Raw genomic sequence first — 12219 nt, forward strand, 5'->3', positions numbered from 1 at the left:
ACAAATTCCTTGTGTGTCCAATCACACTTGGCCAATAAAAAATTCTATTCTATTCTATTCTATTCTATTTCTTTTTTTGTGACGGCTGTTAAATGAACCCATGCACATTCAGCAAATGCCATGGTCATGAAATACAAATCTACTGTCTTGGATGGGCATATTTTGCCTGAAATGCAGCCACGTGATTGTAGAGGGGAGTGGAGAGGGTGGGCCTGACATGTTATGACATAAAAGTAACTCGGCATTTCCATTATTAGGCTAACCTGAAATTTGCTTTACCACGGATTGTAGAGGTTCCCCCTCTCACACAATGCCTGGCCATGAATCACAGGGTCGTGGTCTCCTCCTGGGCTGAACGACAGCAGAAGCAAAACCTGCTGAGAGCAACACCAACCACACAGGCAGCTCTTTCCCAACTGCTCTCGGTTTGCGCAAGGGGAGAAACCACCCCTTTGGGCTGCATGGTTCAGCCTCTCCCCTTCCAAACCTACCTGCTGCTTCGGCTTACAGGTGCCTCTCCCTGTCCTGGGCATGCAAAACCGCAGGAACAGGTGGAGATGGAAGTCCTTCCCTCTTCAGAGAGGTGGATAAAAGGAGCGGATGGAAGACAGGTTGTTTCTTCTGCCTTGTATCTTTAAGGCAGGGCGTCAAACTTGATTTCATTGAGGGCCACATCAGGGTTGTATTTGCCCTCGGGGGGCGGGGGGTGAGTGTGACCGGGGTGGGCATGGCCAGCTTGATGTCACTCCTGTCAGGGGCGCCTGTGGTGGCCCGAGTGCTCTGCCAGCGAAAACGGGCTCCTGAGCTCCGTTTTTGGCTGCCATGGCCTCCTGCAACCCTCTGCCAGTGAAAATGGAGCTCAGGATCCCATTTTCACAAGCAGAAGCACTGCACACCAGTCCTTCACTGTTTCCAGGGTGGCCCTGCGGGCCAGATCTAAGTACCCCATGAGCCGGATTCGGCCCCTGGGCCTTGAGTTTAACACCCCCCAAAAGTTAAATGGTCAATTCAGAACAATTATCTGGGTTGCTTCACTACCTTATCAAACTCACTGTGATGACCGTCAGCTTAGGTGACTTCAAAGGAGAAGAGGATTGGCTACTTCGACTTTCTGTGCCTCTAGAGAGGCCTCCAGGAGCAACGTAGACCTGTTTGCTGCGGACAAGCCCAACCTTCTCTTGAGGGCGGAACAAGAACCGCCCCTACCAGATGTTCTCTGAGCAAAGACCCTGAGAGGCCTTGTCTGGAGAGACACATCAACCAGAGCTCGACTTCCTCATGCTGCTAGAAGAAACCCAAGGGCCTGGCTGCGTACAACCCACTATTGCAATGGGGCTCCCCTTGAAGAGCACCAGGAGGCTCCAGCTAGTCCAGAATGCGGCTGCGCGGATGATAGAGGGAGCACCTCGTTGCTCCCACATAACATCTATCCTGCGCGGCCTGCACTGGCTGCCGGTAGCCTTCCGGGTGCAATTCAAGGTGCTTTAAAGGTGCTTTAAAGCGCTCCATGGCTTAGGACCGGGCTATCTACGAGACTGCCTTCTGCCACCGATAGCCTCCCAACAACCTGTGCGCTCCCACAGAGTGGGCCTCCTCAGGGTGCCGTCGACCAAACAATGTTGGTTGGTGGCCCCCAGGGGGAGAGCCTTCTCTGTGGCGGCACCGGCCCTTTGGAATGAGCTGCCTTCGGGGTTGCGCCAACTCCCTGACCTCCGGACCTTCAAACGTGAACTTAAGACCTTATTATTCCATCGTGGGGGACTGGCCTAAGTGAAATTTTAAATTGTAATTTTAAATGGGTTTTATGTCGGTCTAGGACCATTTTAGTTGATTTGGCCTATTAAATATTTCGTTTTAATTCTATTTTTAAATTTGTTGTTTGTATTCTGTGTTTTAATATGGCTGTAAACCGCCCTGAGTCCTTCGGGAGAAGGGCGGTATAGAAATTAAATAATAAATAAATAAATAAATAAATAAACCCAGAAGCACACATGAAGCACCTAGGCTGGGTTTCTACCTATCCTAGGCTCCCGTGGTTGGCTGGCTGGAATTCCGCATGCTTGCAATCACAGCCAGGGTCAGATCATCCAAGCCATGGACTTGTGACCAAGGGAAGAGTGGCGACAGCAAGTCTTTGACAGAACAATGTAAGTGAAGTCTCTCAAGACACCAGCACCCCCCTGAGGGTAATTGGGTGTCCAGGAGGAGGGAATCTGCACAGTCTCCCCTCCATCTGTTGGGGGTGATGCCCTCCCAAAACAGATGTCCGTGCCTATCCAGGTGAGAGCCCGCACCCTCCTCAACTGAACGTGCTGGATTTCACAGCCCTTCCAGTTTCCCCACCCAGCACAGAGACTTCTTTTCTAAGAGAAAAGCAGGTTCTTCCGCCATGTGGGTGGGAGAAAAGATACCAGCAGCAAAGCCCATCGCAAAGAAGTGCAGGGGGAGGATTTGGGGTGGCAGCCTGGCTCCTGCTCCTCCTTGCGCCCAGGGGACACGGAACAAATTCCCTGAATGTGGCTTTTGGCGACAGGCAGCCTTTTCCTGGGGAGGAAAGCTGTTGCAAATCTAGACAGCGTACTAAAAAGCAGAGACATCACCTGCCAACAAAAGTGCGTATAGTCAAAGCTATGGATTTTCCAGTTGCAATGTATGGCTGTGAAAGGCTGAGCGCCAAAGAATGGAGGCCTTTGAACTCTGGTGCTGGAGAAGATTCCTGCGAGCCCCTTGGACTGCAAGGCGAACAAACCGGTCAGTCCTAGAGGAGATCAACCCTGACTGCTCTTTAGAAGGCCAGATCCTGAAGAGGAAACTCAAATACTTTGGCCACCTAATGAGAAAGAAGGACTCCCTGGAGAAGAGCCTAATGCTGGGAAAGATGGAGGGCAAAAGAAGAAGGGGACGGCAGAGAAGGAGGAGGCTGGATGGAGTCACTGAAGCAATAGGCATGAGTTTAAATGGACTCCAGAGGATGGTAGAGGACAGGAAGGCCTGGAGGAACGTTGTCCACGGGGTCGCGATGGGTCGGACACAACTTCGCAACTAACAACAACAGCCTTTTCTCTCTCCCTCCCCCTTCACTAACATTTCCCCTCCCTCCAACCCTTCCGCTTCCAACTTCTTCAGCCCGCATCAGCCCCAGCGAGGACAGAGAAAGCTTAGCCTGAAACTCCTTTGGGAAATCCGCTGTGTCCATAACTTCCTTTCTCATCACCCTCAGAGTTTTGAGAGCTACCGTGAGCCTCTGTCCTCTGCTAAGCCAACCTATAGACAAGGAAGAGGGGAAACAATGCCCTTGCTTTTGATACTGGTTTCTGTGTTGGGGTTTTATTCTTGGACGCCACCAAGGATGAGTTGGGCAGCTATATAAACTTTCTAAATAAAAAATAAATAAAAATGCCTTCCCTTTTCTACAATTCCATTCCAGTATGGGTGTATCCTTACGTCAGATGGTAAATCCCTTGAGATCGTGATTTCCCATACAAAATGGATTCTCCGGCTGCTTATCCAGATACAACACTGAAAGAAATGAAGAAATAGATGGACAGGAGGGATTGCATTTGCATAACCAATAGCAATAACAGCAGCACTTAGATTTGTATACCGCTCCATAGTGCTTTGCAGCAGTCTCTGGGTGGTTCACAGAGTTGGCACTTTGCCCCCAACAATCTGGGTCCTCATTTTACTCACATCAGAAGGACGGAAGGCTGAGCAACCTTGAGCTTGTCAGTATCGAACTGCTAGCAGTGGGCAGAGTTAGCCTGCAATACTGCATTCTAACCACTGTGCCACCAGGGCTCTTAATCATAATCAAGAATCAAGATACTGCTTCTTTTACTAAATGCAACGTATTGTGATTTTGATTATTGATCATCTCCTTCAGATTGGACCCAGCACAACATTTGACGCCCAACACGTTCCCCTTTCAGGGATTATGTTGCAAATACCCCAATGCAGTTAGGTCAATCTGTGAGCAACACAAACGGATTTTTTAAAGTGGTTTCATTTGGTCACCTCCCCAATCCTTTTATCTTTGTTCACTACCATGTACAAGAAAATTTCCCAACATATTCCCAAAATTTCCAAACATAGTATGATACATTAAAAGATAGAGTTACGCAACACCCACAACTGTTTACAATAACTCAGTTATGGGGACTGAGCCTCACAACTGTAAAGCAAAGGGACCGAAAGTCCATGATTGTCTCAGTGAGGAATACCATATTTTTTGGAGTATAAGACACCCTCCCCCCCCAAAGTGGAGGAAAATTTTGGTGCATCTTGAATATGGACATTTCTAGCCTCCCGAATCCTCCGGTATCACGTTTTTGCCCTCCCCAGCCCCCAGAAGCACTCTGCAGTGCTCCACATGTCCCATTTTTGCCAAAAACGAACCTGTTTTTGGCCTCCCGAACCCTTCGTGCATTTAGTTTTTGCCCTCCCTGGCCCCCAGAAGCACTCTGCAGGCTAAAACTGGTGCATTTTTGGCAAAAATGGGACACACAGAGCCAAGGTGAAATGCTACCGGTTCGCACTGGTTCAGGCGAACTGGTAGCAATGGCAGTGGGTGGTTCGGAGAACCATTAGCCGCGGCAGTGCAAGGCTCTGCCCACCCACCCAGTCATCGTTACTTCCTGGTTTTAACCAGGAAGTAACCTGTTTTTTACCCTCTGCGCATATGCAAAAGGATTTGCACATGTGCAGAGGGTCCAAGTGCGCATGTGCACTTCCGAACTGGTAGGGAATGTAAGTAGATTTCACCCCTGATGCAGAGGGTTTGGTAGGCCAAAAACGGGCCTGTTTTTGGCCTGTAAAGTGCTTCTGGGGGCCGTGGAGGACGAAAACAAGACCCGCGGAGGCCAAAAACTGTTTTTCTCTTGTTTTTCCTCCTCTAAATTTAGGTGCATCTTATAGTCTGAAAAATACTGTATATTCTGTGATAATGTGGTGCGTGGTGCTCACACTACACAGAATCAAACTCAGCTCTGTAGTAATTTTGCAGCGGTTGTGAAATTCTGCTTGTTTATTACAAAGATGTTCTGCCTTTCTGCCAACATGAACCCGCTAATAATAATAAAGTAGTGATTACACTGAAGTTGTAAAAATCAAAACACATTAACTAAAAAAGGAATATATAACACAACTTTTTTTGTACAGTATGTAGTAGCTCATCAAGCCAATTAACTCAGCCACGGAATTTCCTTGGGTAGGGGGAGAGCCTGCACTGGCAGAGGCAGGGAGGGGCTGCGTTTCCCAGGGAGGGGGAGTCCCTGGGCTTCCCTGCCAGAGGAACTTCTCCTGCCTTCCCTCCAACATGGCAGGATCCCAAGAAGCATCAGGCTCTGGTGTAGATCTGTGCACAAGGTGAGGACTTTCCCAGAAACTTGATCCCAGGTGGGGCCTTGAAAATCAGTCTTCCATTCCAGTGAAATAACAAGGAAAGGCTCTGGTCAGTGGCAACATCCCAGAATTTGGCTTCCAAAGAAGCCAATTCCACTTTCCACCCCAGATGGTCCACTAAGACAGGGGTCTCCAACCTTGGTCCCTTTAAGAGGCTGGCTGAGGAACTCTGGGAGTTGAAGTCCACAAGTCTTAAAGGGACCAAGGTTGGAGACCCCTGCTTTGCTGGCTGAGGGACTCTGGGAGTTGAAGTCCACAAATCTTAAAGGGACCAAGGTTGGAGACCCCTGCTTTGCTGGCTGAGGGACTCTGGGAGTTGAAGTCCACAAGTCTTAAAGGGACCAAGGTTGGAGACCCCTGCTTTGCTGGCTGAGGGACTCTGGGAGTTGAAGTCCACAAGTCTTAAAGGGACAGAGGTTGGAGCCCCCTGCTTTGCTGGCTGAGGGACTCTGGGAGTTGAAGTCCACAAGTCTTAAAGGGACCGAGGTTGGAGCCCCCTGCTTTGCTGGCTGAGGGACTCTGGGAGTTGAAGTCCACAAGTCTTAAAGGGACCGAGGTTGGAGACCCCTGCTTTGCTGGCTGAGGGACTCTGGGAGTTGAAGTCCACAAGTCTTAAAGGGACCGAGGTTGGAGACCCCTGCTTTGCTGGCTGAGGGACTCTGGGAGTTGAAGTCCACAAGTCTTAAAGGGACCAAGGTTGGAGACCCCTGCTTTGCTGGCTGAGGGACTCTGGGAGTTGAAGTCCACAAGTCTTAAAGGGACCAAGGTTGGAGATCCCTGCTCCGGACAGTCATACAAGAATGGTGTTTATCCCATTCAGAATTATCCCATTCAGGATTTTGTTTTTTTAAACCAAAGTCCTCCGTACGGCCTTTCTGGTGAAGAGACTTCCCTGCTTCTTCTTACCCATTTTTCTGACAATGGTCTTGAAAACAAAACCAATAATTCTCCCTCAGTTGAGCATTTCTTCGTAAATTGCCTCCGTGTCTCCTTCCACAGCCAGTGCAATGGATCCATCATCTCTCTCTGTTTGTTTGTTTTTAAAGCGAACCTGATTCAGATTCTTCAATAGGCCAGCTTTGCTTAGGCATCAACATTGTGTAAAAAGCAGAATATACTTTCTGTTTCCTTTACAGAAGCATCATTACTGCAAGGGACTATAATATGTGCATTAGAGACAAAACTACATTGAATCCTGCAGCTGCTGCTAGTCGGAACAGAAGTCCCTTGTGATGGAGATCCTGGAGGATTCCTGGCCATCAGTGGAAGGACCATCCTATGTTGGGCTGGTGGTTGATAGGGGAACAAAGTCCACAGTGTGAAGAAGGGCCAACACATGGAACCAGAAGAATATACCACAAGCAATTCCAGAATATTCTACCAACTCATTTTTTACATTGCAAATAAAGTTAAATATTTGGGGATAAATCTTACTCCAAGTTGTAGCACTTTAAAAGAAAATAACTATGGTAAACTCAAACAGCAGATTGTGGCGGGTTTGACTAAGTGGGAACATCTACAATTGTCTTTGTTGGGATGAATATCAACAATTAAGATGAATATATTACCTAGAATTCTGTATTTGTTTCAGACTATACCTATTAAATTGACCACAGGGTACTTTGACGAGCTGAATAAAGCGATGCTGAAGTATATTTGTCAAGGGAAAAAAGCAAGTATAAAAATAAAATTATTACAACATAAGAGAGTTAAAGGTGGTTTTGGGCTGCCCAATTAGGAACTATATTATGAAGCAGCAAATATGATGTGGATTAAAGAATGGATAACCATAAAAAATAATAGAATATTAACTCTGGAAGGCCATGATTTGTTGTTAGGATGGCACGCCTTTTTATGGTATGGACAAGCTAAATCACAGAGCTATTTTAGAAGACATATAGTCAGAGAAACATTGCTATTAAATTGGGAAAAGATTAAGAAAAGTCACTTTTTAAAAATTCCAATGTGGGTTTCAGCCATTGAGGCATTCTCTTACTCAATAACATTTAAAAAGGAACATATTGTTAGATATAATGAATTGTTGAATGAAAAGGGTGAGTTAAAATCCAAATTAGAATTAGAGGCAGAGGGTATAACAATGAATTGGTTTGTATACTTGCAAATACAATCCAGATATGATAATGATGTTAAAACAGAAGGCTTTTATAATAACCTAACGAGTTTTGATGAGATTTTAATAGGTTCAGATGACAACCTGATAAAGAAACTGTATGGATACTTACTAAAGGTGAAGTTAGAGGAAGAACAGGTTAAAGAGACAATGATTGCTTGGGGGAGGAATTTTGGTCATGGGATAGATCTAGATGACTGGCAGAAATTGTGGATATATAATTATAAAATGACGATGTCGACAGCATTTAAAGAGAATTTGTATAAGATGTTTTACAGGTGGCATTTACCCCATAAGAATTGCTAGAATGTCTAAGGACAAATCTGAAAAATGTTGGAAATGTCATCATATTACCACATGTGGTGGATGTGCATTGAAGCTAAAAGATACTGGACTAAAATACACACATGGTTGGAAAAAATGATTAAAAAGCATATTGACTTTAAGCCAGAAATCTTTCTGTTGGGAATTATACCAGAGATATATACTAGAGATATAAAATATTTGATTGTGAATATTATTACAGCAGCTAGGATTGTATTTGCAAAAAATTGGAAAAATGAAAAGTTACCTTTGCAAGATTAAATAATTAGAAAAATGTTGGAATGTAGAGAGATGAGTAAATTAACATTTGAAATTAGAGAACAAGAAGATAAACAATATTATAAAATATGGGATTAATATAATTGGTTAAATGGAAAGATATGTTAGGAAAAATGAGTATAAGATATATGTATGGAAGAGATGTTTATTTTGTGAATGCACAGGAAGATATGTTAAAAACCTTACAGCACGTTGTAATGGAATTGATTTGATGAGGATTTTTTATTTTATGTTTAAAAACAAATAAAATTTTTCTAAAAAATATATATATACCACAAGCAGAAAAAACTGGAAATGTTCGGCCTAGAAGTCTCATCTTGACTACAGATTTGAGTCTATGCTGCATACAAGACAATCGCTGCACAAAGTTTTGAAAAATTAACCCAAAAGAGAAAAGGAAGCGTCTGAGAAGCAAGGCAGCCACTTCTCCAACCTTGCTGATCACCTTATTTTGGAGAATAGTTGAGTTTATTGTCCAGTGGAGGGGAGAGCATATATGCCCTCTACTGGGCAAGCAGCTGAACTGTTCTGTTCTCCAAAATAACTAATCCAGTAATTAGGAGGTTTATTTATTTATTTATTTATTTTGTCACAACAATATATGTAGGAATCATACAAAAGATTATATAGTATATAAACATATATGAGTAAATATAAGGAGGTATAAGCATATATATAGAAAGAAGAAAAGAAAAACAATAGGATAGGAACGGTAGGCACGTTTGTGCTCTTATGCACGCCCCTTATGGTCCTCTTAGGAATGGGGTGAGGTCAATAGTAGAAAGTTTTTGGATAAAGCTTTTAGGATTATGGGAAGAGACCACAGAGTCAGGTAAAGTATTCCAAGCACTGATGATTCTGTTACAGAAGTCATATTTTCTGCAATCTAGATTAAAGCGGTTGACGTTAAGTTTAAATCTATTAGTTGCTCTAGTATTATTGCAATTAAAGCTGAAGTAGTTTTTAACCGGAAGGACATTACAATAGATGATTCTGTGAGTTAAGCTTAGGTCTTGTCGAAGGCGACGGAGTTCCAAGTTTTCTAAGCCTAGGATTTCAAGTCTGGTGGGATAAGGTATTTTGTTGTTTTCAGAGGAATGGAGAACTCTTCTTGTAAAATATTTCTGGACACGTTCAATTGTATTGATGTCAGAGATGTGGTGAGGGTTCCAAACAGGCGAGCTGTATTCTAGAATTGGTCTAGCAAATGTTTTATATGCTCTGGTTAATAGTGTGGGGTTTTTGGAAAAGAAACTACGCAAGATTAGGTTTATAACTCTTAGAGCTTTTTTTGCTATATAATTGCAGTGGGCTTTGGCACTTAGATCATTTGACATGAAAACTCCAAGGTCTTTAACAGGATGGGGGTCATCTGTAAGGTAATGTCCATCTAGTATGTACTTAGTTTTTGGGTTCTTTTTTCCTATATGTAAGACTGAGCATTTGCTGGTTGAAATTTGGAGCTGCCAATTTTTAGACCAAGCGGTTAGATGATCAAGGTCGTTTTGAATGATAGAAGTATTTCTAGAACTCCTTCTGTAACTTCAGCATTAAAATAAGAGTTACTTCCATTCAACTCCCCAATGTTTAAACCTGGCTTCAACTGTATATAATACAGTGAACCAAGAGAGAATGGTAGTGGGTACATTTTTAAACTGATAAAAGTTAGTTGCCCTCCTTGTGAATGTATTTTATGGTCTCCAAAGCCATTTGCCTCTAAACAGAGCAAGGTTCCTCTATAGAAGCCTGTTCCTACCCATCTTGGGGATCAAAGCCATTTAAGCAAAAATAAATAAACAATTTTTCACTCACTGTAAGCTATTTTGGTACGAAAAATTTGCCTGCCTGTGATGATCGGCACTAAGGAGGGGTAGAATTGGCTGCTCCTTCTCTTCCCTCCAATGTTCTGTGCAAAGAGGCTGATTTGGGGGTGGTCTTGGCTCTCTGTCAGGCTTACCAGCTCCTAAGAGCCAGACCAGGGTTGGCAGTGAACCACCAGAGGAGAGACCCGGCCTGGACTCTAGAGCAGGGGTCTCCAACCTTGGTCCCTTTAAGACTTGTGGACTTCAACTTCAAAGCTGGCTGAGGGACTCTGGGAGTTGAAGTCCACAAGTCTTAAAGGGACCAAGGTTGGAGACCCCTGCTCTAGATAGGATTTGTCCCCAATTCCTTTACAAGCAGGGCCTTCTCCCTGCAAGTGCTCACACTTCTCTAAATGTCACTCCTGAAGATTTATTTATTTATTTTGTCACAACATCATACAAAAAGATTATATAGTATATACACATATAAACATATATAGGAAGAAGAAAAGAAAAACAATAGGACAGGAACGGTAGGCACGTTTGTGCGCTTATGCACGCCCCTTATGGTCCTCTTAGGAATGGGGTGAGGTCAATAGTAGAAAGTTTTGGATAAAGCTTCTAGGATTATGGGAAGAGACCACAGAGTCAGGTAAAGTATTCCAAGCACTGATGATTCTGTTACAGAAGTCATATTTTCTGCAATCTAGATTAAAGCGGTTAACATTAAGTTTAAATCTATTAGTTGCTCTAGTATTTTTGCATTTAAAGCTGAAGTAGTTTTTAACCGGAAGGACATTACAATAGATGATTCTGTGAGTTAAGCTTAGGTCTTGTCGAAGGCGACGGAGTTCCAAGTTTTCTAAGCCTAGGATTTCAAGTCTGGTGGGATAGGGTATTCTATTGTTTTCAGAGGAATGGAGAACTCTTGTAAAATATTTCTGGACACGTTCAATTGTATTGATGTCAGAGATGTGGTGAGGGTTCCAAACAGGCGAGCTGTATTCTAGAATTGGTCTAGCAAATGTTTTATATGCTCTGGTTAATAGTGTGGGGTTTTTGGAAAAGAAACTACGCAAGATTAGGTTTATAACTTTTAGAGCTTTTTTTGCTATATAATTGCAGTGGGCTTTGGCACTTAGATCATTTGACATGAAAACTCCAAGGTCTTTAACAGGATGGGGGTCATCTGTAAGGTAATGTCCATCTAGTATGTACTTAGTTTTTGGGTTCTTTTTTCCTATATGTAAGACTGAGCATTTGCTGGTTGAAATTTGGAGCTGCCAATTTTTAGACCAAGCGGTTAGATGATCAAGGTCGTTTTGAATGATAGAAGTATTTCTAGAACTCCTTCTGTAACTTCAGCATTAAAATAAGAGTTACTTCCATTCAACTCCCCAATGTTTAAACCTGGCTTCAACTGTATATAATACAGTGAACCAAGAGAGAATGGTAGTGGGTACATTTTTAAACTGATAAAAGTTAGTTGCCCTCCTTGTGAATGTATTTTATGGTCTCCAAAGCCATTTGCCTCTAAACAGAGCAAGGTTCCTCTATAGAAGCCTGTTCCTACCCATCTTGGGGATCAAAGCCATTTAAGCAAAAATAAATAAACAATTTTTCACTCACTGTAAGCTATTTTGGTACGAAAAATTTGCCTGCCTGTGATGATCGGCACTAAGGAGGGGTAGAATTGGCTGCTCCTTCTCTTCCCTCCAATGTTCTGTGCAAAGAGGCTGATTTGGGGGTGGTCTTGGCTCTCTGTCAGGCTTACCAGCTCCTAAGAGCCAGACCAGGGTTGGCAGTGAACCACCAGAGGAGAGACCCGGCCTGGACTCTAGAGCAGGGGTCTCCAACCTTGGTCCCTTTAAGACTTGTGGACTTCAACTTCAAAGCTGGCTGAGGGACTCTGGGAGTTGAAGTCCACAAGTCTTAAAGGGACCAAGGTTGGAGACCCCTGCTCTAGATAGGATTTGTCCCCAATTCCTTTACAAGCAGGGCCTTCTCCCTGCAAGTGCTCACACTTCTCTAAATGTCACTCCTGAAGATTTATTTATTTATTTATTTATTTTGTCACAACATCATACAAAAAGATTATATAGTATATACACATATAAACATATATAGGAAGAAGAAAAGAAAAACAATAGGACAGGAACGGTAGGCACGTTTGTGCGCTTATGCACGCCCCTTATGGTCCTCTTAGGAATGGGGTGAGGTCAATAGTAGAAAGTTTTTGGTTAAAGCTATGATTATGGGAAGAGACCACAGAGTCAGGTAAAG

The sequence above is a fragment of the Ahaetulla prasina genome, chromosome 6 (assembly GCF_028640845.1).
Source record: "Ahaetulla prasina isolate Xishuangbanna chromosome 6, ASM2864084v1, whole genome shotgun sequence".
Lineage (NCBI taxonomy): Eukaryota > Metazoa > Chordata > Lepidosauria > Squamata > Colubridae > Ahaetulla > Ahaetulla prasina.